At 44.8% G+C, this 25294-nt stretch overlaps 1 pseudogene; it reads left to right on the plus strand.

Annotated features, from left to right (window-relative positions):
- Positions 1-23528: 23528 nt before the first annotated feature.
- On the plus strand, positions 23529-24487 carry LOC138566870 (proteasome subunit beta type-7 pseudogene; annotated as a pseudogene).
- Positions 24488-25294: the final 807 nt, after the last annotated feature.

Below are 25294 nucleotides of genomic sequence, written 5' to 3' on the forward strand. Positions count from 1 at the left end.
CTGCTTAAATCTGAAACCACATACTGAGTAATGCGCACATCTAGTGCGGTGCAAATGATATAGTCTTTGTTAAAAAAAAGAAAGAAATCAGTCATTAGCAATAAACCAAGAGGCGACCCTCTACTTGGGAGTCAGCCATACCGACTCATCTGAATTTCACGTATTGACAAAAGGTGAAATCTGAATCTCCTTAATATCAGCCCCTAAGCTTGGACAAAGCTGTTCAGACAAACTGAAACAGCTGGCTCGTTCACATTTTTTACATAGCTTGTTCTGAACATTACGTGTGTCAGGCAATGTGCTTTGGGGTGTTTACATTCAAATAGTATAAACAAGGCACGCATGGTTCAATTTCAGTCTCAGTCTTGGTATTCAGAAGCAAGAGGATGCTAGAGAAGTGAAGGGAATTGGCTTTAGTTGGACAATTGAAAGGATTGAGTTGGAAAATAGAAACTTAAAATAGGCTTTAGTCGAGGCACAGGTGGGAAATTAAAATAAGATTTAACTGAGGGAGAGATAGGACATTGAAATAGGATAGACCATTTGTTTTTCACTAGTACTAACTCTACCACATCTCAGCGACCATCTTGCATGACAGTCAGCAGGGGTCAAGTCCTAAAAATTAAAGTGAGGGGATCATCAACAAACTGAATGGGATGTGACATCACCAGAAATTAGCATATCAAGGTGAAATATGCTCATTTCATTAAATTGGCTTTGCATAACCACCCAAATTGCACAGGACGAATGGCATTTGCTGTTAATAAAATCAACACACACACAAAACCAAGAGAGGATATTTTCTTCTGATATTTGAAAACGTTAAACGGTGTGCATAGTCTAATCTCCGAGAACCAATACAAATGTTTTCACTGCAACTTGCAGGACCAAAATGGGAAATTTCACCTGTAGTTTGTTAGTTTTCATCAGGTTACAGTGCAGTGGTGAAGTGTCTGGCTGGCAGACCTGACGACTGAGGTTCGATCCCCAGGTCGGGTTTAATTCGTAAATTCAAAGAGGACTTTCAATGTTTCTAAATTTAGCTGGGTGGGACTTAGTACACCCTCTGAAAAAAGTGGGTGGACTGCGTCCCCCTGCATGTACCCTCGACATGAGCCCTGACAGTCTGGAAGAGGAGAACAGCAGCATGGAATTGTTGGGAGGCATTGATGGGATTGTATTCCATTCAGTGACTGTAAATCAATGTACTGTTGTTTAGTGGTCATAAGGAGTATTCGTTGTAAAGAAAACGTAATATTTATTGGAGGCAGAAGGGGATTATATTCAGTGAGCGCAAGTGACTGCATTACCATTCAGCATCCAGATAAAATAATAGATGCGGGTTGAAAAGTTGAAAATTAAAAATCTAAAAATTCGTGTGAGAGGGCATTAATTTTCTGTAATGAGTAAATCTTTCAGTAACCATGCCAAATAGTAGTTGCAGAGATGTTTTCTACTTATTGATAGCCACAAGGACCTCATATTTAGTGCTTGTGAGTGTCCATAATGTATTGCCCAAACTATATACCTGTTGCAGAGAAACATTCTTATATTATTTAGTAGGCAAAATATTATTTTCAGTGGCTGTCCTTAAATGTGTCTTATTTTAGTGGGCAGACCAAACACTAGTTATGGAGAAAATGTCTAATAATTATTGGCAGGCAGGAGGCTATTATATTCATTGGCTATAACTGAGTGTGTCATCTTTCAGTGTTCATATCATATACCATTTGCAGATTTCCTTTATATATTACTAGGTAGGCAGGAGTAGATTATGTCCATTGTCTGTAAACAACTCTGCAGTCTTTTATCAAAGAAAATGACTTCATATTATTGGAAGTCAAGAGGTGATTATATTCAGTGTGTGTAAGTGACTGCACCAACTGTTAGTGGCTAGGCCAAATATAATTGGTAGGTAAGTGCATCTTATATTTAGTGGCTGTAAGTGCTTTTCATCAACGTTTAGAAGCTAGAAAAACTACTTGCTGCCAATAACAACTCCTTTGAGGGAAGAAAGTGTATTCAGTGTCTCCAATGTAGTGGGCCATCTTTAAGAGGCCATTCCCATACTAGTTACCACAAAATAACATTATTTTCTTTTTAGACAGGAGAGAATTATAGTCAGTGTCTGAAACTGTGCATGTCATCTGTTGGAGGCCAATAACACATACAAGTCACAAAGTAAAATAGTTTTATAGCTCTTGGAAGGCAGGATGAGATTACATTCAGTGGCTGTAACTGAGTGTGTTGTCTGTTAGTGTCCAAAACAAATACTAGTTGTAGAGAGCAGTTCTTATGTTTGTTTGTAGGCATTGGGAGATAATAGTAATCTGAGTATGCCATGTATTGTGACTAGATCAAAACTTATTGCAGCGAAAACGTGTTTCTTTCTTGGTAGGCAGGGGACAATTACATTTAGTCACTGAACGTGACTTTCTCATATTTTTTAGTTTTCAGACCAAATGTGTCCTTGCAAAGTTGTGAATAACAAATCGTACAATTCTTTTGAGGTAAGGCAGTGAATGTTTTGTGTATTACTGAGTCTCTCATCTTTTAGTGGCCATAACAAATATTAGTTGCATAGAAAAAATGTTTTGCAATTCTTGGTAACAAACTCATAGATCATATTTAGTGACAGTTACTGAGTGTGGCATCTTTTAGTGACCATAGAAAAGACCAGATTCAAGGAAAAATGTGTCATGTGACTATATTGACATTTAGTTCCTGTAGCAATTACTATTTGCAGAGAAAAGGTATTTTATTTCTTGGAGCACAGGAATAGATTATAAACTGAGACGATAAACATCTGTGAAATCTTTTAAGTGCCAGGCAAAATATGTGTTGCTTTTGAAGTTCAGAATACCAAATCCTGGCATTATTTTGATGCTAGTAAATGCAGTTAGTGTCTCTAACAGAGTGTTTCATATTTACTGCCCATTCCAAATACTAGTTGCAGACAAAACCTTTTATAATTATTGGTACGCAGAAGGAATTTATATTCAGGGGCTGTAACTGAGTGAGTTTTCTCTAATTAACCAAACCAAATACTAGGTGCAGAGAAAATGGCTTCTATTTTTTTTTGGTGAAAAGGATAATATTATACTCATTGTCAATAACTGAATGTGTCATCTTTGAGTGGTCACACCAAACACTAGTTGCAGAGAAAACAGCTTAAATTTCATGGTAGTCGGTAAGAGATTATATTGAATGCATGTAAGTGTATGCACCATGAGATTAAATACTTTTTTTGAAGTACAACTGTTGTAGCTCTTTTGAGGCAACAGAGGACATTTCGTTGCTGCACCTGAGTCAGCAACATTCCATCTTTATGTAGCTACAGAGAAATGTCAATTTCTATTGACCAGCTTATCCAGGGCACCAAAGAGTGCTAAGGGTAGAGAAAGGGATGAAGGGGAGCTTCACCCTACTTTCTCTGGATAGAAGATAGATGGGTGTTAAATATTGTATCTACTGATGAGCTGTGAAAAACAATTGCATAGGTGCAGGATATTGCATATTCCTGGTCTTGTCCACCACCACCCACACCAACTGATGATTTGGCTGAGAAAAGTAAAGCAGATGATGATGACAACCATGGCACCCCATCCAAAACCAGGCCCCTGGAGCATATCGGATTGGGAACCAGTGCTACAGATGAGTAGAAGGAGGAGGATAATGCCACAGTTGCAGCCATAGGAGAGAAGAAGAATTCTTCCACCTTTGTATACGGTCTTCAAAAGATGTGTCAGATTTGAAAGTGCAAAACATCAGCATGGAGCAGTGACAGCATTATCTCCATCGATGCCAACATCATTGTTAAGATAGATCCAAATCTATCGATATATATAAAACAGAAAATATGTGTGTTTGTTTGTTTGTTCCTCATACCATTCCACACCATGCCACCAAACATGGGTGTGATTTTAGGGGGGGGGGGCAGGGGTGTTTGTCCCCCCAACTTTCATGGCACACCATTTTGTCACCATTCATTAGGGCGTGGCCCCTTTCCTCCAGATGTCATGTCCCCGCAACATTTTCAGCAAAATTACTCCACTGCCACCAAACTGCACCACATTTTGCAAAGTTACCTGTTAGGACCCTCCGGATGTCACTGGATACATTACATGTGAACACCTCACTCCAATCCTGGGATTTCAGCCACTGCACACATGAGACGATTGCCTGGAAGTGGTGAAACATCACTGTGGTCCTAGAAGGACCGGGCAAAGCTCATTGCAAGCTTCTGAATACGAGAAACAAAAATCTATGGTAACTATGGGACCTTGAAAACCACATTACAAAGCCCATGGATGCACAGTTTATGAGATATTTGCACCACAATGCATGAAACATCAGTGTGGTTGTAGAAAGACTGGACAAAGCTCATTTTCTAAGTGTCTCGACACCAGAAACAAAATTCAAAAGAGGAACCTTGAAAACATGTTTCAAGGCCCTTGAATGCATCGTCTCTGAGATATCTGCACTGAACCACACTGCACCATGCCAGGGTGAGGTGACAGGAGGGGAGAGTGCACAGCAGGTCCCATTAAGACGCAGGATGCCAACTCTCATCTCCCTTCGTATGTAAGATAGTCACACACACCCAATCTCAGTGCAGTTAACTTCAGAGTGCAAAGCACATCAAATGATAAGCAACTCGGAACTGGGACCTACAGAACTATTGATTTGTATATGCCACGCACAACAGGGACCTATTGATCATTGATTGTTAACAAGTGACGAGAGTGCAATCATGCCTGTCTACAGAACCCATGTGAAATACGGGTACTTCTTGCTAGTACGCCAATAAAGAGAACAAACTCAATAAACGGAGAAACTCCAGGTACCCAAGAAAAAACAGCTTTATTCCAAAACAGACAGCTCCTGGGAGAGCATACAAAGGACAATTTCAAAATGGCATTAGAAACAACAACCTTTAATGGAAGAAATCATCATATTGACGTCATTGTTAGTTAAATCACAACAATCCTCTATTCTCATACGTGATTCACTGGTAGAGTACAATACATATAGTTATATATAGGTGGACCCTTTGTAATTGGTCCTTCTACAGCTAATAACTTGTCCTAAGTTCAACCTTTACAAATGATACATTTCAACCCATCATACTATTGGCTGGCATTATATTACACTAGTCGATAAGAGGAACATACTGTGATTGGCCAGTTGTTAGCTCATTCGCCTCGGCACTTTTATGCAGTGCCACAATTCATGGTGAGGAAGGAGAGACTGGTGAACTGCTATGAATCAGTTTGAAGCTGATACTCCCTACTTGTTCCCAGGCCTGAGGCCTTCACTGTCAGTCTTGTTCATGACCTTGCTTGGCCCTGGAATAAATGACCATTCTTTCAGACATGTGGTAGAGGAACACTGTTCGGAGCTCAATTCTATTTATTTATTGAATTTTCTGCTGTTTTAACATGTGTGTGCTTCCTCGCGGTATCCACTTGGGGCACTGTATATTCATTTGTTAAGAGATTGCTTGGCATAGTAGCTACCTGCACCTGGCATTCAAGTAGATGTGTGTTTCTCACTACTACCAAGTGAAACTAATTAACTTTAACAATTGCATGCTGTGTGCTCTTGGAGACATTATCTGGTGTGGTTTCAGCCTGTAAGAAGAACTCCCTTCGGGGCACTGACCTTTGTGCTGGAGGAAACTGTCTGAGCTTTGTGAGTCCTGGAAACTGTGTCTAAGCAATTTTATGTCAGGCTCCAGTATTTCAGAGTTGAGGCCTAGCAGAGTTTGGTCTGAATAATAGTGAAGGTGGTACTGTGGTTCATTCACCACCATGTTGTTTTCTTCATGTCTTGCATGTTAATGTTGTTTGTGTCCACATGCATGTGTTCTTCAGGTCGATGTGTGAGTGTTCTTCATGTCTACATGCAAGTGTTCTTCATGTCTGCCTGCGAGTGTTCTTCAGGTCTATTATGCTCTTCATGTATGTGTTCGTCGCCATTTCATTATTCCCTGCCTGTATCTATCACCCTTCTTGCGTCACACAATGCATCCTACTTAACTGTTGTTTTACTAACATTTCATAGACCAGTTCTCAGCTTATATCTTCGTACATACTCGGGAATGGGAGGGCACGTGACCATACTTGATGCAACTGTCATCTCCATATTTACATCATATGTGTGGTAAAAACAGCCTATGGGGATATATCTTCTTGCTCCAGCAATAAAGAGCACAGATGTAATTGATTCCTGCTATAGGACAAAGAAGGACATCATCTCACCACTTGCGCTATGTGCAATAAACTGTGGGCTGCAGAGATATTGGGACCCAGTTAGTGCCCTATATTTGTAATGGCAGATAGTTCAACATCATGTGCAGGACTAAAATGAATGCAGAAAACTGATACTGCAGCACTCGCATAAGTAGATGGTCTCCATGCTAACACCAGTGCACACACTCAGCCCATAACATGCTCCTTCTGTCTGCTATAGCTCTCGTGAGTTACTGCAGCGGTGTTGGTTAACTAGTCATTGATGCCATTGGTGTTTGTCTGACTGCTGTTCTGTTCTTGTGTCCTGCTCTTGCTATTGAATAAAATAACCACAATAATACAAAGAGTGACACCTTCTGGAAGGGCAAACAACTTTGTGTTTTCATTGCCTACTTTAGTCCATGCAGTTACAAAAACACAACACCAGAAAGAAACTGTATTTGCAATAATTTGCCATGATGTATTTTCATATTTTATGTCAAGAACAGCTTTCTTTACATTTCCAAAATTACAAATATCTAAACGGTTCCTCTAGGAATCACAACTTCATTCCCAAGCCAACAATAACAACAAGATTGCAAATTCAAAAAAGGAGAAAATCAAACGGGCGTTGCACTCATTTCTATGTAACAATAGTTAAAATAAATGTGTATTCACAAGCTAGCAGTGGTATATTTAAAAATAAATGTAAAATATTTTTCACAAATGCAATGGTCATCTAAATCATCATTCCATACCTCATATTGATAAATGTTGATATAAGAAATGTCATAACAAACAATACATCAATTACAAACATTTTTGTTGTTTGAGCCCCAAATGGAATGTTAATTTTACAATTTTAATTTTTCTTATCTTCAAAAAATGCAAATTGTCTTCTCTCCTTATGGGGCTCCAAAATCTCCAATTGCACACTGGATCCCTGGTACATTCAGTGGCTCTAATCTTCCCTCGGAAGAGGTCTGCCCAAACCAGCGGGATAGGTTTGGGCACCATTTTTGACTGCCAGATAGTCCTATAGGCTCCTGCAGGAACAACAGTCCTACAGGCTCCCGCAGGAACACCTAATACCAAAGGGTGTTCTTGGTTGAAGCCGTGAGAAATCTAGGTGGAGGTTGGCCTAGCCAGAACTACCACTCAGATGACAAAAGTGGGCCGGGAGGATAGCTCAGGGGCAACGTGCTCACCTTGGAAGCAAGTCGACGCGGAGCAACACAGGTTCGATCCCCAGGTCCGCACTTACAAACCTCTGGGTGTTAAACGCGTTATAAATAACCAAGCACAATACAACAGATGGAACCCAAAAGCAATAGACCCTTTCCAGGGACAGATAACTTCAAATCCAAGTTATGATCACATCACTCAAGTATGAGCCCACCTTTTCCACTATGTGATAGAATCCAGCACCACAACATCTTACACTGTGGCAAAGAGGCAGTCCCAGTATATATATGAATCAACTATTGTCCTGGGGGCACACTTCTCTGGGAATCTTCAACCAGTTTCTTTCTGTGAATCTCTTGTTCACCTTTTTTCTTGTTGAGTGTCTTGGGATTGTGTTCTCTTTCTGGGAAACTTCACCCTTCTCTATTTTCCTTTTTGTCTATTTATCGATTTGCCTCTCTACATTTCTGTCTGTCTCCCTCTACTTCTCTCTGCTTTCTCTCTCATTCTCTCTTTAAATCAGTCTTTAACCATTTCTTTTTCAGTAAGCCCTTTCGATCCCTTTAATCTTTTACTCTACACATTTGTCTTCTTGTGGCACTCATGTTTACTGCTTAGTTTATCAGATATCTCTATTTTAACTTTTCTCTTTCAGCATGTTTTCCCTCTCGGTGACTCTGAATCTATCCGTCTTTCCTTCTCTTCTCCATTTCACCTTCTCTTATCTCTCATATCTTATACGATTCACAGAGTATGTTGTACACATTCTCTCCTTCTATGGCTCTCTTCTCTGTCCCTCTTTTTATCTTTTTTTTATATATTTTCTTTTTTAGTGCCTCACCTGTAGCTGTTTTCCTTTTTTGGGCGTTTCTTGGATTTCACTTTGTGTGAGTCTGTCTTTTTCATTTCTCTGACACTGTGGGAGTCTATTTTATCCTTTTCTCTGTGTCCTTTTTTCTCTCTCTTCACATGTGTAGTTGCATTCTTTGTCTCACTCAGACTCCTTTGCTGGCATGTTGTGATGTCTCTGTGTAACCACCCCTCACCCCCCATCCTCACTCTTTTCACCCTTTATGGCAAGATTTTGTGCCACAATGATCTCACTTCTTTCTGTTTTCCACTCTCTTTGCGGCTCTCTGTATCCTCCTGGGTTATTCACACTATAATGAGATAATAGTCAAAATAGGTTCTCCTGTGTTGTTTCTCTGATTTCAGTATGGCTTCTTCATGCAATCTCTATTTGCTTACTAAAACGTGACAGATGCCAAGAATGGAACCGTTGTCATGGAGAAAGGTTATGTGTCTCCTTCTTCTCTCTTTAGACAATAGGGGTACATTACACTGGAGCCCAACCGGCCTACTATAGTCTTGCTATGTATCTTGAGGTTCTAATGAGAGGAAGAGTAGGTGCTTGTCAGGTCGGTCCCTGGTGTGCAGAATATCATCATTGGCACAGGCTTTTGAATAAGCCTGTGATTGTAAGTGCCATAATGGGGGAGAGAGGCCAGTTCCCTAACATACAGGCACTAGGAGTAATAGTGAGGAGTAATAGTGCATGAGACAGCATACCATAACGCATAAACATAGACTTTGGATTGATTTAATATATGGACCACTGGAAAGAACTATGTCCATTGTAGAGTAGAAGCCCAGTGCTCTCTCAACTCTATGAGCCACCCCTACTGCCGTCCCGCCCATTCACACTTAGCTGTGTCTAGTCTGGCAGAAGACTCTCTGCCTCCCTTCCTGACCAGCTCACAGGTGCTTCTCTACCCACACAACACCATCACAACATTTAAAAGCATGCAATAGATAGGTACTGTGAGGAGCAAGGAATGAAACTCAGAGGTGTCCGGTCAAAGGTTCGAATGCAAAAGGATCGAATGCAATAGGGTCGAGTCAATAGGACGTAAAACAAAAGGGTCGATTTTTTTTTTTATTTTTTTTTTTGGGGGGTTTCCGTATAGGAAAAAAAGTGATTTTTAACAGCAAAAACAGGAGTTTGGGGTGGGACCCCCGCAAAAAAATAAAATAAATAAAAATAAAAATAAATTCGACGCTTTTGTTTTTGGTCCTTTGAAATTCGACCCTATTGTATTTAGATCCTTTTGATTCGAACCTTTGACCTAAAACCAAACCCAGACACAAGGGATTCATGGTTTTGGTCAAAGACTTTTATTAAAATAAAAAGGGGTTGGGAATTCCTCTCTGTCCCTGCTTTAAGAGGTGTTTCCCTACATAGAACCAAAACTAAGGGTTTGTCAATGTCAGAATTGCAAAATCAAAACCGTCCCATGTCCAAAGTACTATTCTGGCCCTCACATTCTAACAAACGTAACTCTAGGGTGAAAAGGGTAGTGTCGCTGGCCTTGAGTGGTGTATAAATGTTCAAAACGGAAATGCGTAACTCCAACACAAAAAGTTCCAGAAGGACAGATTTCCTTATCCCAGAAGGTGGTTCCCTTCCCTTGGAGTTCTTGTCAATTTGTTTTATATTCAAGAATATCATTTCCTTAAGTTTATCTTGATCAACAACACAACTGATAAACAAAACAACTTGCATCATAGTGTGTATTATGTTAGGATACCTGGTGTACTCTCCTGACAGGTATCATCTCCTCCTTTTGCTAGTTCTGCTTTATCTTCATCAGGACTTCCTACAACACTGTATGTGACACACTGTTCAATTTGATGATGCCTGGTGTGCTTTCCTGTAAGGGACTTTTCACATGAACAGTCTCGGGAGGATAGCTTAGTGGAAACGGGCTTGCCTTGGAAGCAAGACGTCATGGAGCAACACAGGTTTGATCCTCGGGTCCATGCTTAGAAACCTCTGGGTATTAAACACGTTATAAATAACCTATCATATCATATCATAACACGTTTGTAACTGGCATTTGCCTGGTACACTCTCTTGGCAGGGTTTTCCTTATATTGACACACTTGCAACTTGCATCTGCCTGGTATACTCTCATGCCAGGGCTCTTCTCATGTGGGCTCTGGGTACACTTCAATCTTCTCATATGTATGTTGCACTTTTTAATTTGCCTGGTATACTCCCCTGCCAGGGCTTTTCTTATGTGGGCTCTGTGCACATTACAATCATCTCATATATATATTTGCTCATTTTAATTTGCCTGGTATACTCCCCTGTCAGGGCTTTTCTTATGTGGGCTCTGCGCACACTTGCAATCTTCAAATATATATATTCTGTCTTTTCTTGAATCCGCCTGGTATACTTTCCTGCCAGGATTGTGTTACAAGTATAACGCATACACTCACAAACTTGACAGTCTCTTACACTTGTTCTGTTTTGCCTCTTTAAGAAATGTTCACTTGTTTGATCTCTTTCATATACGTTATCCCATTTGTTCGGTTTTGACATGGCTGCCAATAGGCCACAGTGTCCCCTCTTCCCTTAGGCAGACTTACCAGTTCTTGCTGGTGTATGTTGATTCTCTCGTGGCTAGCCGGTCACAGTGTCTGTGGGTTTTGCTCCCTTTCGCCTGCTATGCTTCTCTGTCTAGGTGGCTTCTCTGCATTTGCTATGTGTCCGTGTGGGCTTCGGTGGCGTGGAGGCTGCCTTCTAGTACCTGCGAATGCCCAGAAGCCTTTTGTTTGCTTCTGGTGTTCTTGCAGCATGCTTGCATTTGCTGCCCGCTCCCCTCTTCCTTGTTGATGAGGCGGTTGGCTCCATGGACACTACTCCAGCCCCAGGGTCTCTCAGTCAGCATCAAGAGAAGCAGCGTTCTCCAGCCAGCATCTTCCTGTCAGCTGGCCTGCCGGTTTAAATATCCTGCCATGTTCCTTGTTCCTGCAACAACTAGAGTGCAGCTTGTGCTCCGTCTCCCAGTAATCTTCATTACTCTGCTCATCTTCTTAGTCACAGTACTTTTAGAGCAATGATAGTTTGTTTCTGACATGTTTCATGTAAAGTCTGAAAGGATGTTTTCAGTGTCCTTGAAAGGTAAGTCAAATTTTAAGGACTTGTATGCAGAGTCTGTGAAAGTGTTTCCAGTACCTTTCCTAGGTGGGTGAGGGGATGTATGAAAATATGCTTTAAGGCATGGGGAATGGCGGGCGTATCCTCAAAAGGAAAATGGGGATACCATGTCTCATCTGATGATGTCATGACACCCTCCCGAGTGCTGCCTTCCCCCATGTGACCCTCCCTCATATAGCCCCCCCCCAGGGTCAGCATCAGGAAGTGGCTGCCGTCCCCTGGCCGCATGAGGGGAGGCCACCGCCAGGAAAGGAGTGATGACACCATTGGATTAATCACAGTACCTATTCTCTTTCTTCTGTTTACTTGTGTCTGTTTTGCCATTACTGTCTCAGTGTCATCGCTGCTGCCTGCCGGCAGTGCAACTGTCTGTTACACCTGGTGTTCCTTTCACTTACAGATACAAAGCATGTGGTCAAGGTCCCATGGATAGCGCAAGGTGGCTAAACAGGAGCAGCACAGGACAGTCTTAATGACTGCTATGGGTCAGTGTGGAAATTTATGTGGGAAGCATGGAAATGTTTTGAGGGGATAATCAGCCTACACATAAAAGGGGAAATGTGTTAGATCTAATTTTTCGGATAGAAACTCAAGTGATGGTTTTCCATTCCATTCAGATTCAAGCTCACCTGGTCCTCCACCTCAGGTTCCTGCGCTGTGCCAGGCAACTCTGAAATCACTTTGTCCACTGCTACCAAAGTAGGGTTCTCAGTGGCTACTGGCCCCTCTCTTGTAGGAGTAGTAATACAGCAGTCTGTGGAACTGGACAAGGGGCTACCGGCAACGCTGGTCCCTCCAACAAGCCCTCTGGAAGCACTCCAGGCCCTAGTGCTCTGAGAGTCTTCAATCCGGCAGCCTATTGGGCCCTTGATCTCATAGCTGCTGCAAATATCTTGGGATCAGGAAGATCATTAGCCAATGGACATGGGACATGGATGGAGTCTTTCACTGCTAAACCAGCGCTGGGTCGTTTCACCTCGGCAGCTGGACTCTACTATCGTCAAGGTGCACTTACTCTTTCCGTCAAACCTGCTGATGCTACAATCAGGCCGATTGATATACTGGCCTGACTACACCCACTGCCGGGTGACAGCAGTGAGGCTATTGGTGGTATCTCGGACTGCAGGAGTACTGTGCCCATTGAGATACACGTGTTCTAGATAGAGTTGAGTATTATTGGTCATTGGGATCTCTTCTGGAGAACCAGTACCATTCCCACTCAGTCTAACCAATCCACATTTGGTCACTCCTTGGCCTAGTGGGAAATCCTCCTCTAGGAGGCCCACACTAATGATGGCATCCTCCATGAGTCCAACATTCACTATGGCTTGCTTTGGTAAGCCCTTGCAAGAAGGATCCCCTTTCCTATGGGCCAGCTCCTTCCAGACAAAACAACCTTTAGTTGGTGGGAATGTAGATGTCCGAGTATTAGGGGTGCCTGCATTCTTCTTTTAGGTGTATAAGACCTTTGTCCTTCCCACCCTCGAGAACTTTTTTGTCCGAAGATTTGTCTTCTGGTTTAGGTCTGCTCCCCTGAGCCTTTTTCTGGACTCAAGTACTTACAAACCTGTCGGCAGCCTTTGCAGCCTTGCTAGTGTCTGTAATAGTCTTGTCCAAAAGATACTGGTGTAGGGCAACCTCACTGTTCTTCAATACATGCTCACACGCAATCAAATTGTATATCCCTTGGGGGGGTTCTTCAGCTCCGCACTACACCGAAACAAAGTTTACTGAGGCGGTGGTTCTAATGATTATCTGATCCTCAAACGAGAGATCCCGTGTGCTGGAAGTGTGGGGCACCGCCGGATCAAGTCTTGACATGTTTGGTTGCCCAGGAGCTGTGATTTGGACCCTTGTGGCTTAACCGATGCCGACGGACCTCCCTGGAGCCTGCACCCGCTGTGACACCGTCAGAGCTGCCTGTGAGCTGATACGATCTGCCGAAGTGACACATGACTGTGAAGGCTGTACCGATCCTAAAATTGGGTACCGCGCTGTAACTGAGGTGGGACCAGCTATCGACCCCTTCTTCCACAGGTGTGCTGGTGAGCGGGCTGCTGTACGGTGCCAAGGGGTGCTGGGCCGACTGAGGTGTGGGGTGTGTGGAGTCTCAGCTCCCCTGGTGCCGGCGATCTGCCCGACTCCTGCCGTTGCCATCGTCGGATATCGCTACAGGCCGATCCCACCCAGAGGAGCGACACTGCTGTCTGCTGACGAGGAGGAGTCACCAGCATTTTCGCCGGTCTAACAGTCCCCAAACACCATATCCATGTTGGCCCGGCATTTGAGGTGCTTGGACGGGCTTGTGTTACCACACCGGCTCTCGGCCCTGACCTGCGTCTCAGACGGGGAATCCTAAGTGGGACTGGAAGCTGACGACACTCTCCCTCCGGGTGGAGTGGGAGGACACTTGCCGCTACTGCAGCCCTTGAGAGAAGTGAGCAGACTTGGAGACTGGAGCTACACCAGACCCCGATGCCTATTTGCCTGACTGCGACACCGCACCAGTGCTCATTAAGGACCTGCCAGTTCCCTGAGACACAGGAGAAACTAAACACTGTCCGTGCAGCAGACTGGGGCGCAGCTACGATGGCGGGACCCGTTATTGAGGGCTGGGGAAACTGATTCACTACAGAAGGACGACACTGCCACGGAACTCTCCATTCCTCCACGAAACTGCCTCTGCACTGATCTGCATGTACATAGCGCCCCCACCCTGGATCCTTTATCTACTCTGCACATCATCAACCTTCAGTAAGTGCTAAGTCTTGTGGCAAGTTTGGCTGGGAACCTCCCTTCCACCGTCCTAGTGCAGGTAACAGGCACTAGCTCCTCTGAACCCTGGGCCCTACCTGCACTACTATCTGACTTGGGGGCATTTCCCATCACCCGCGCCTGCTGAGACTTCCAGATCATCCTGTAGCCACCTGTAGCATATGTGTCCCGTGTGACGACTTATACTTAGCTGTGTGCCTTCCTCGCTGACCCCTGGGGCCCTGCTGCTAGGGCACATATTGAGAGTCGCGTACCTATCCTTCTGGGCATAGTCAGGGAGAAATTGGCCCGGTGCCCCCCCCCATACTATATTGCCATCTGGTATTGAATTTGAGAATTACTTTGCAATCCTGCCGTGGCTCCCCGTTAGTGCTCTGCTAATCCCAGCTTCGGCTACGGTGCTCCTATCACACTTGGGGCACTCTAGTAGTGGGGCCAGAGCCCCCCTCAACTCGCCGACCACCCACTGATCCGCACAAACATGCGCATAGTGTACTTATTCGACCCTGGTACTGTACAATACTCACCAATCTTGACGGAAACCCTGATATCGGTGCTTGGGCAGCAGACAGAGAAAGAAACCTACCTACATACCATGACCAAGGGTAACCAGAGGGGTAAGAAAACTGGGGTTATAGATACATTTGCAAAGTCAATGCCTAGATCCGACCAGTGGCAGCCAGCTCCGGATAGAGGGGACATCTCCACGCCTATATCCACACCTACTCCTGATCTCACCAATATGATGGCGTCCATGGGCAAAAAATGTTCCTCCATACACGAAAAATTGGATGATATCAATGCCAATGTGGCATCGCTTCAATCCCAACTGGCCCATGAGGGCGACAGGATTACTGAGGCCGAGACTAGGATAGGTGCTAACGAAACATGAAAAATTGGATGATATCAACGCCAATGTGGCATCGCTTTGATCCCAACTGGCCCATGAGGGCACCAGGATTACTGAGGCCGAGAGTAGGATAGGTGCTAACGAAGATGGTCTACACGGGTTGCAGGATACAGTGGCTGATCTCACTCGGGTTATGAAATTTGTTAAAAGCAAGTGTGATGATTTGGAGTCCTGCTCACAAAGAAATTAGATTCAAACCGTCGGGGTACCTGAAGATGCGATCACAGTTAAAATGGAGCTGGCCACTGAAAAACTACTGAAAGATCTTGGAAACCCGGATCTCTCCCCCTTCTTTGCTGTTGCGCGCGCCCACCACGCGCTGGCCCTGCGCCCCAAACCTGGGGAATTCCCCAGGCCTATTATTGCCAAGATTCTCAGTTATCGAGATAAAGATCACCTGCTTCGTCTGGCCCGGGAAAAGGGCGAGATGAGACTGGAGTCCTAGGTTATCAGGATTTTCCCCGACTTCTCCAGTGGAGTACAGCAGGAGTGGCGCCAGTTTCTAGGGGTGAAGAAGTTGCTCAGGGAGAGGGGTGTTCCGTATGCAATGCTATTCCAGACACGCCTCAAACTTACCTTCAAGGGCAAACTTTACTTTTTCACTGTCCGAAGTGAGGTGGTGAAATTCATTGAGGAGCAAATACCACTAAACAATCCGGCCAACGACCAAATAGAGGACAACTGTGCTACCTGTGCATGCCCAGCTCAATCCATTTCATTTGAGTTTGTTATACTCCTTACCAACATGAGCAGATAGTGGCACTCAAAATGTCCGGCTGTTTGGACGGGTGATTACCCTAGATCCTGCACTGGTGACTGTGCAGCAACACCATACCCCCCTTGCAGTTGGAATTATCATTGTGTGGGTTCAGTTAGTTTCAGGTCCCTCTTGGCCCTTCTGAGTAGGTGAGACAAGTTAGGATAGGCTGACCGATGGTGGCATCGGGGTGTGGGATATATCGACTGCATGGTTGGGGAGGGCAGTGAGGGAGGTGGGTATCCAAGTTGTGGAGTGTAAATACAAAAAAGGGCAGAAGCAGAACGGCAGACTGCATGTTTATAATTGAATGCAAGAATGTGACAGACACAACACTCGAGGACCAGAAACGGGAAACATGGGATGTTCACTGACTTGCTAGATGGCGACTAAGTTAATGGGTAATTATACTAAGTCACGCAGAATCATTGCATATTCACAGAGGCACGGGGTAAAGATACTGCTCCTTCAAGAAATGCATGCCACGAGAAACGCAGCTACTGGCCTGGCATCGTCCTGGGGTTCCAACCGATGCTACACTACCTTCTCAACAAACGCGAGAGGGGTACTGCCACTCATTCGCAAATCTGTCCAATTCACATTGAAGAAGAACTACGTGGACCCTGAAAGCAGATACATGATTCTTCACTGCGTAATTGCTGGTGTGAAGTGTCTATTGATGAACACATACTCCATAATATTGACACGCCTGAATTCTTTGACAAAGTGGCCTCCATATTAATGGCATCCATAGGGAATCAGATCATTTGGGGTGGGGGGGGTTATGAATCTCATACTCGACACTGATCGGGACAGAACAGGGGTAGCCCCTAGGATCCTATCATAGGCAGCCCGTAGGCTAACCTTACATATGGCGACACTTGGCCTTTGGGATGCTTGGAGGGTACAACACACTCAGGAAAGACAATTCTCGTACTATTCATAAGTGCACCGCAGCTCATCATGAATTGATATGTTTCTGACATCTGGCACCCTTATGGGTAATACTGAAATACTCGCCCGCACATTATCAGATCCCTCCCCAGTGACAATGTGAATAGTATTATGATCGACTACTCCCACTCACACCACCTGGCGCTTTAAATCAGAGGCCCTGTCGGGCATCGTATTCAAGAGAGCGATCCAAGCTGATATTAAAATGTTTTTTGAGTGCAATACTCCACATGACACGGCTGCGAGTGTAAGGTGGGAGGCATTCAAATTGTATATACGAGGCATGTCCATATCAAGGGAAACTGGCATACTGAAAACGATCAGGAATGATCTTCACCACTCAGAAGCCATACTTTTTGTGCTACACAAGACTGTGCAACTATGTGAAGCCACAACAAACTGGCGTGGATTTGTGCCAAGCTGGAGATCTTCGAGTCGCACGCCCTTAGGGAAATTCAGTATTTCTCACGCCCATAGACGGTGAGAAAATATGGAGAGGGTGAGAGGCCAGGTAGGACACTAGCTAAGCTGACCAAAATGGAGGGAGGCCAGACCCAAGTGGAATGCGTTGTTGATGAACATGGCACCCTACAATGGGCAGATCATCAAATCCTTGAGGTCTTCACTAAGTTTTACAGCACCCTGTATAAACCGAGCCAGCCACACAAGGCACACTAAATACGTACCCTACTCGACCAGATCCCTATGACCTCCATTAGTCCCCAAACTAGAGATAGTCTCGAAAGCCTGATAACCCTTGATGAAATAGTGGAAGCTATAACTGGGTTTCCGAAAGGTAAATCCCCGGGCCCTGATGAACTCACCCCGTAATTCTACCAGGAACACGTAGCACTCTTATCCCCGTGACTATTAGAGGTCTGGACCGAGTCCGTCCAAATATCCATTCTTCCCCCTTCTCTGCAGGAAGCCACTATCACAGTTCTCTTAAAACCTGATAAATTTGCCACCACATGTGGATTGTATAGGCCCCTATCACTTATGAATATAGATTCTAAAATCTTTGCAAAGACATTTGTCCCTGAAAGATCCACGTCCCTGAATATTAGAAGGTTATTCAATGTATTGCCCAGGATTGATCAAAAAGCGGACGCAGTTGCGGTCACCCTTGATGCTCAGAAGACCTTCAACATAGTCTCATGGCAATACATGTGGGAGGTTCTGAAACAGATGGGTATCGGGGCAGAAATAATTAGTTATATTAAATTGTTATACACATGTCCGTCAGCTAGAGTATTAGTGAACTCCCAGAGTTTTGCCCCCTTTATGTGTGGTAGAGGCATCCAAAAGGGCTGTCTCTTCTCCCTCATTCTGTTTGCATTGGTTATGGAACCTAGAGCAGATTAGATTAGAGATTAGAGCATGGTACACCCATAGAGGAATACGGTTTATAGGCCACCCTGAGATTATTTCGTTATATGCTGACGATGTGCTTATGTTAGAGACCCGTCCACAAACCTGGCCCCAATATTAAGGGATATGATCCGTATGGGCACCTTCTCTGGGTTTACAATTGATTATAGTAGGTCGGAAATGTTCCCACTCACGAGAGCTACCAATCGTCCCACTTGCGAATATGCCCTTCGCTGGTCTCCTGACGGCATTAGATACCTGGGGGTCCAAGTGTCCAGAACTAGGCCCACTCTACTAGCTGATAACTATTTTACTGCAGAAAAATACGTTGAGACTAAAGTTGCAAGATGGCACTCTCTCCCAATCGCTATGGCAGGTAGATTATCACTGGTTAATTGATTCTGGTCCCGAAGCCCTTATACATCTTCGCGAATGTTCCTGTCTGGCCTGGAAAACATTACATCAATAGACTACACAGGATCTGCGCACAGTTCCTTCGGCATGCTAGAGCTGCGCACAAAAAGTGGTCACTCATGATTTTACCCTACGAGAGGGGTGGTTTCACCACCCCAATCAAAAACTATATTGGATAGCGGCACAGGCCCAATATGCCTCTTATTGATATGCTGATCATGGGAGCCCACCCCATGTCAAACTCTAACAACTGGCAGCGTGTGACATTAATCTTAAAACGCTGATTTTACATTGCACTTACAGAGACGAATCCCCATTGGACACCACGGCACCCACACTGCTACCATGGGGTGGAGTGCTACCGCCCCTGACCGAGACACGCTACTACTAGAAGTCGCTTCCTATCTGGAGATTCCCAGGACTCGAACCCACACATGATGCAGCACTATTACGACATTGGGAGGGGTTGGGGTACATGGTGCTCACTGATTTTATCTCAATGGGGAAATTCATCAGACCCCAAACATGGCGACCCGGGCAGATGGGATTGGCACTTGAAATGCTACAATACTATAGTCTCCGCGCCTCCTTCTGCGCTATGTGGCCCTGCTTCCCAAATGAGCCCTCCCGACACGTCAGCCATATACTACACTGCCAACTCTAGCGGGGCTCGTGGCTTAGTCTCCTCCTTATACAAGGGGTTACAAGAGAAAATCCCGGATCAACCACCCAAACTACGCAACACCTGGGCAAATTAACTTATTCTTGATATCTCCGACACTGTATGGAAAAAGATGTGTTCCCACACACATAAGGTCTCCCTTAATTTTCGATTCCGCTGCATACAATAAAAACTCCTGAATAGGCTATATTACACCCCGCACAGACTCAATAAATTTGCCCGACATCCATCACATACTTGTCCAAGATGCCACGCTGTGAAGGCTGACCATATACAAATGCTCTTGACCTGTAATAAAGTCCAAGGGCCTCATTATGATCCTGGCGCTAAGGGGTTAACAGCGCCGTAAAAGGCTGCGGCGCCGTTAACCCCTTAGCGCCTTATTACGAGGTCCCTTTGCAGCTCCCGACCTTAACGGCTGGTCTGGACCAGCCGTTAAAGTAGGGACCCGCAAAGGGACCTTGAAGGTAATTACGGTACCGCAATTTGTGGTACCGTAATTACCGCCTTCCGCATTCCCATTGAGCCCTATGGGGCAAAAATGGGAATGGGGAAGGGCCAATGGTGCATGGGGAATTACCACCCCGCCAACCTTGGAATGGGGTGGTAATTCCCCATTGCACCATGGCGGACTCGTTACAATACCGGCTGCAACCATGGTCCTAATAGCGCCATTGGTTACCGCCGGTGCTGTAATGAGCCCCCAAGACTTTTGGAAAGAGATATTGCAAGCACTCTCTGAAATGGTGGATACCACTATTGCTCCGTCTCCAACCGGGGTCCTGTTTGGGCTGTGGGAGGGTATCAGAAATAAGAAGATGCTAACCTTTCTTAATGTGTGTTCTATGGTGGATAAAAAATGTAGTCTCCAACATTGGAAACAACACTCCCCCTCAACGCTTCCAATGTGATTAAATGCACTTACTTAGACTCAAACCTGTGAGGAGGAGTATGTGAATTGTTTTCCCCCCCACTCCTGTCCAAAAAATGTATGGGCAGAACTCCACACTTAACTCTTCAATCACTTGGAAGACAACTACTGATTGCCTGAACTATATCCAATGGGACTACACCGTTGACTCACAAAATACAAATAACTGTCATCTGTGCATAACTGCCTCAGGCCCAATATCTCATGATGTACCGTTTGTAACCTGTCTGTATGTATACATTGAAAGAAACGCCTAAACATGTATGCTGCAAGCCTTCTGCCAATAAATAAAAGTTAAAAAAAAATTGTACATCCCTTTCATTGTCTCAACTTTGTTACCAGACACCCACCCTCTCAGATATTTCAACGACAAGTGTGTGAATACTTTAAATGTCTGCCCACTTTTCTTTCTGTGCTCTCTCTTAAATGCTTGAGACACTGTTCTGGGGTTTTACATAATTTCCTAAGGATGGCCACCTTCATGCTCTCATAAATGGGCCTTTCCTCAGGAGTTAACTGAAGAACTGCATCAGTCCCTATTATCGGTACGCAACTCATCAGGACTGCACCCCACAGCACCACGTCCACCTCCTGTAGCTGAAAAGCAAGCTTGAGGGCTTCAAACCAGTCAAATATATCCTTCCCCACTTTGTAGGCCTGCACTAAGTCTTTGTGGATGTGCCGCTGATGCTTATCCCAGGCACCCTGGTTTGTGCCACTACCGCTGCTTTCGCTAGAGGTGGATCTGTTGGCCTCTAACATCTCTTTGAGCACTAGCTTGCGCAGCTGTATGGTGATTTTGTCCTGCTGTTTCTGTTTCTCTAGACCTAGTCTCCTCTACTCTAGCAGGTGCTTTCTAGCCACTACCTCGTTAGCAGCCAGACAATTGCATGGCCACTTAGAGACCTTGCCGAGGCCTGGGACCTGCGGGATGCGGCACTGGCCCCTGACCTCACTGACAATCTAGAGTGTTGAGAAACCGTGGTTGCCCCTCAGCGGGATGGTTGGCCAGAAGCACTGCTCATGATGTCTTCCCCATCATCCTTCACTACCCCTTCCGGAAGGTCTTCTTAAACCCTAACCGCATTCTGTGTAATGAGGCCCATTATCTATACACAAAGAAATGATGGAAACTAGTCGTGGGGCCTACAATTCGGGTACATGGGGTCTAACCCGTCCCCTGAGGTCTTCTCCCCAACTGCCCTTCTTTCTACCCAAGCTTGGAGGCTGGTCAGCAACTCAGGTTTATTAACCTTAGTGCTGTGGGGAAGTCCCCTATCTTGGCATAGGACACGCCAAACACCCTTGGTCATGCCTTTCACAGTCTATATGTCAAGATCTATGATTATTGGAAATACCTAGTAGTGTTCTAAACGTTGCCTGAAACAGTACTTTTATAGTTCGCTGACTAAGTTGTGCGCAAGGCTCCAATTAGATCCATCTGCCACCAATGTGACAAATCAACCTCCGGGACACCAGTGGTCGAGGGATGAATATCAATTTCTAAACCATCAATCAGCCCCACACCTCTCATACACCAGAAGGGATCCAAACAGATTGTAAACGCAAGCAAATCATAAATCTCCTTGTCCAATTTTGGTAATGTGGACAAAATGACAGGCTTATCTCCTAAAGTTATTGGATCGTTGGTTAGTTGCAACACAGCGAAAAAACAATTATTACCCAATGATAAAAGCGACAGTCCAATTAATGTTGTATCAAATATCAACTTTATTATTATAACACAAGACAGTTCTAGCACACTACAACATACAACCCACCCTGTACAGGAATGGAGAGGACAGACAGTTTCAAATAAGGAAAATCGGTATCGTATATATTCACAACAGTTGAAGGATATTTGGTTTCAGCAATGGGTCATAAAATGTCACTGAGGGCCTTCTCAGAAGGACCGGGGGACAGAACCACAATGTACCTTGTGTTGTAGGAGTTCTTGGTGCTCGACAGGGTTGAGTCGGTTTCAGGGCGCTTTGCAGCTTCTGCGACAAAGTTCAAGATGGGAGACAGCTGCGAATTTTAGGTGGCAGGCAGTTTGGCGAGCAAAGCTAGACAGACGGCTGCAGGCTGCCCTACATGGCGACACAGTGTCAGATTCATTGTCTCAGTGCTGGTTGGCAGTTCTGAAGTACTGAACGTCTCGGACGGCTTTAACGACTGCGGCATAACAACAGTCAGCTGTGCAATCGGTTGCAGCTCGAGGGGCTCGACTGGCTCGAAAATATCCTTTAAGGTGGACATTGGTAGGTGCTCGTCGAGGCGCATCGGCTAACTTCCTCATTGGGCTTGTGTCGTCCTTTAAGGCGGACAGTCCAAAGATGAGGAGTGTGTTGCAGGCAGCAGACTTTTCCTTGGTTTCTGGTTCAGAGACTCTCTGGAACTTCCCACTTAGGAAGCTTGCTGCAGAGAGATGTTTAGGGGAGGGATTTTGCTTCACTCTTTGGAAATCCTAGCAGTACATCCTAGCCTTCCTTCACTGGCGGATGATGTAAGGCAGACTGTACCTTCAGCCAGGGTCCAATGATCAGTTCTTCCTTCTGCTTCTGGAGAAGCCTTCATATGATCTGCCAAAAGAGGGGCTCAATCCTCTTTTAAAGCCAAATGGGCCACAGTGATTGGTGTAGACTAAGCCTACCCTAATGAACCCCCTGCACATGCCTTCAGGCAACTCTGGCCTGTGATGTCTCATATGCCTGCACTTATTGTACTGGCCGATGACTCCTCTTTCACCAAGTGGTCACTGTCTCGCACTTACCTGTTGTCGTTGCAACTGGCTCGCTGGAGCTTACCTGTTGTCTTTGCAACTCGCTCTCTAGCACTTCCCCCCTCTGTGGAACCTCTAGCACTTACCCCCTCCACGTCCCCTGTCCCTCCCCTCTCTCTGCACTTGCATGCTCTGAATGTTCACAAGGCCTAGTGGGACCGCTTTTTGTATTTTGCTCATCCCTGCTATCATATTCCATTGTCTTGCTGTTCCCTTGTTCCCTTCTGTCAACTATGTGGGCGCTTTGAAACACAATTTCTTGATTTGTAAGTGTCTTACAAATGCCCAATAAAATAAATAAATTAATCCTGGGTCCCCACTAACAAATGTGTAAGGTCATAACCTGAGTGCTTTGCAACAGAAAAGGTAAAGGATTGAAAACATGTAATACTAAGTCCCACCTATCTTTCTGTCTGTTGTGAATCAACGGTTAATGGATGTTTCTCTCGTTCCTGATTGAAGCGGCAGGTCTCGCTGGAAGTTGCAGCAAGACCAGACTTCCTGGTTCCGTCAAACCACATTATCGTGGATTTCTCATCGTGCAAACATGGCGGCTGTGTCTGTGTGTATGCCCCCTTCAGTAGGCGGCTTCAACTTCGATAACTGCAAGAGAAATGCAGTTCTTGAAGCAGAATTCACTGAAAAGGGTCACAAGATTCCTGCTGCCCGTAAAACTGGTACTACCATTGTGGGACTTATTTTTAAAGATGGTATAGTTCTTGGAGCTGATACAAGAGCAACAGAAGGGATGATTGTAGCAGACAAGAACCGTTCCAAAATACACTATATAGCTCCTAATATTTATTGCTGTGGTGCGGGCACAGAAGCAGATACAGGAATGACCACTCAGCTGATCTCTTCCAATCTGGAGCTTCATTCACTTCCCACTGGGCGACTGCCACGAGTTGCCACGGCTAACCGTATGCTGAAAAAGATGCTTTTCAGGTATCAAGGTTACATTGGCGCAGCTCTGGTTTTAGGAGGTGTTGACTGTGCAGGGCCGCACCCTTACAGCATTTATCCACATGGATCCACTGACAAATTACCATATGTCACCATGGGTTCTGGATCTCTGGCAGCAATGGCAGTGTTTGAAGATCGATTTAAACCAGACATGGAGGAGGAGGAAGCTAAACTGCTGGTCCGAGATGCCATAGCATCGGGGATATTCAATGATTTGGGATTTGGAAGCAACATCGACCTCTGTGTTATAACCAAGAATAAAGTAGACTATATTCGTCCACATGATGTCGCAAATAAAAAGGGTGTACGGTCTGGTGATTATAAGTACAAGAGAGGAACTACAGGTGTGCTGACAGAGAAAATTGCCAAGTGGGAGCTGGATGTCATGGAGGAAACTGTGCAAACAATGGATATATCTTAGAAATGACTGTTTCTGCACGTCCATGGTCTGTTATTGTAGTGGGTAATCTCACTGTTTGACCCGACAGTTAATCTTTTCTGTATCATCTTATATTGCTAAACTCAGACCCTTGGTATCCACCCAAAAAAAATAAAAAAATAACAAGACATTATTGTACCTTCTGAATGGTCATCCTGTGGGTATGACTACTGTAAAAGTCCGTCCTAGACAAGACATTTCACTGTCTATCGATTCTGAGAGTGGGAGCTGGCATCAGGTTGACAGTTGCATACAAAAAGTTGTTGGGGTTTCCTGTCTCCTTTCTTAGCCTCTGTAGCCAGGCTCCATCAGGGCCTGTTTCAATTATGTTCTGATTAGTATGCACATTGCTCCCCCAGCTACATGGGCCAACAAAAGGACAGAATGGATCCATGGAGCCTTTGTTAATTAATCAAGCTGACCATAGCAGGGGCAAGGTTTGGCCCTCCTCCTTCTGGAGATGCATAGTGTAGTCCACCTGTCAGATCCCAGCTAAATATAACGGGGGAATGCGCCAGAGTACATGGGTCTATGCGGATGTCGTGCAGTGAGCATAGGAAAATGTGTGCGGATTAACCCCACACATTTTCCGGGGATTGATCTACCATCACTCAATTTTTTTTAAAAAAAGTCAAAAAAGCCCTGTCGAGAGCACACCCATCATGCATATGGTCAAATTCCTCACAATATGGAATGCCTATCTATAGATGTTGTACCAGCAGCACCTTTTCTAGCAGCACCTGAGTTATTTTCCGACCCTTCACCCCTACCCAATCATGTTCATGATCCTCAATCATTCCCTATCCCAGTCTTCTACTCTGAGATTCTATATTTACGTTGTACAGTGTTCCAGAACTAGCGAGCTAGTCCTGCGCTCATTAAAACTAAAATAATA

This window comes from Ambystoma mexicanum, chromosome 2p, assembly GCF_040938575.1.
Source record: "Ambystoma mexicanum isolate Mex_15411 chromosome 2p, UKY_AmexF1_1, whole genome shotgun sequence".
NCBI classification, from domain to species: domain Eukaryota; kingdom Metazoa; phylum Chordata; class Amphibia; order Caudata; family Ambystomatidae; genus Ambystoma; species Ambystoma mexicanum.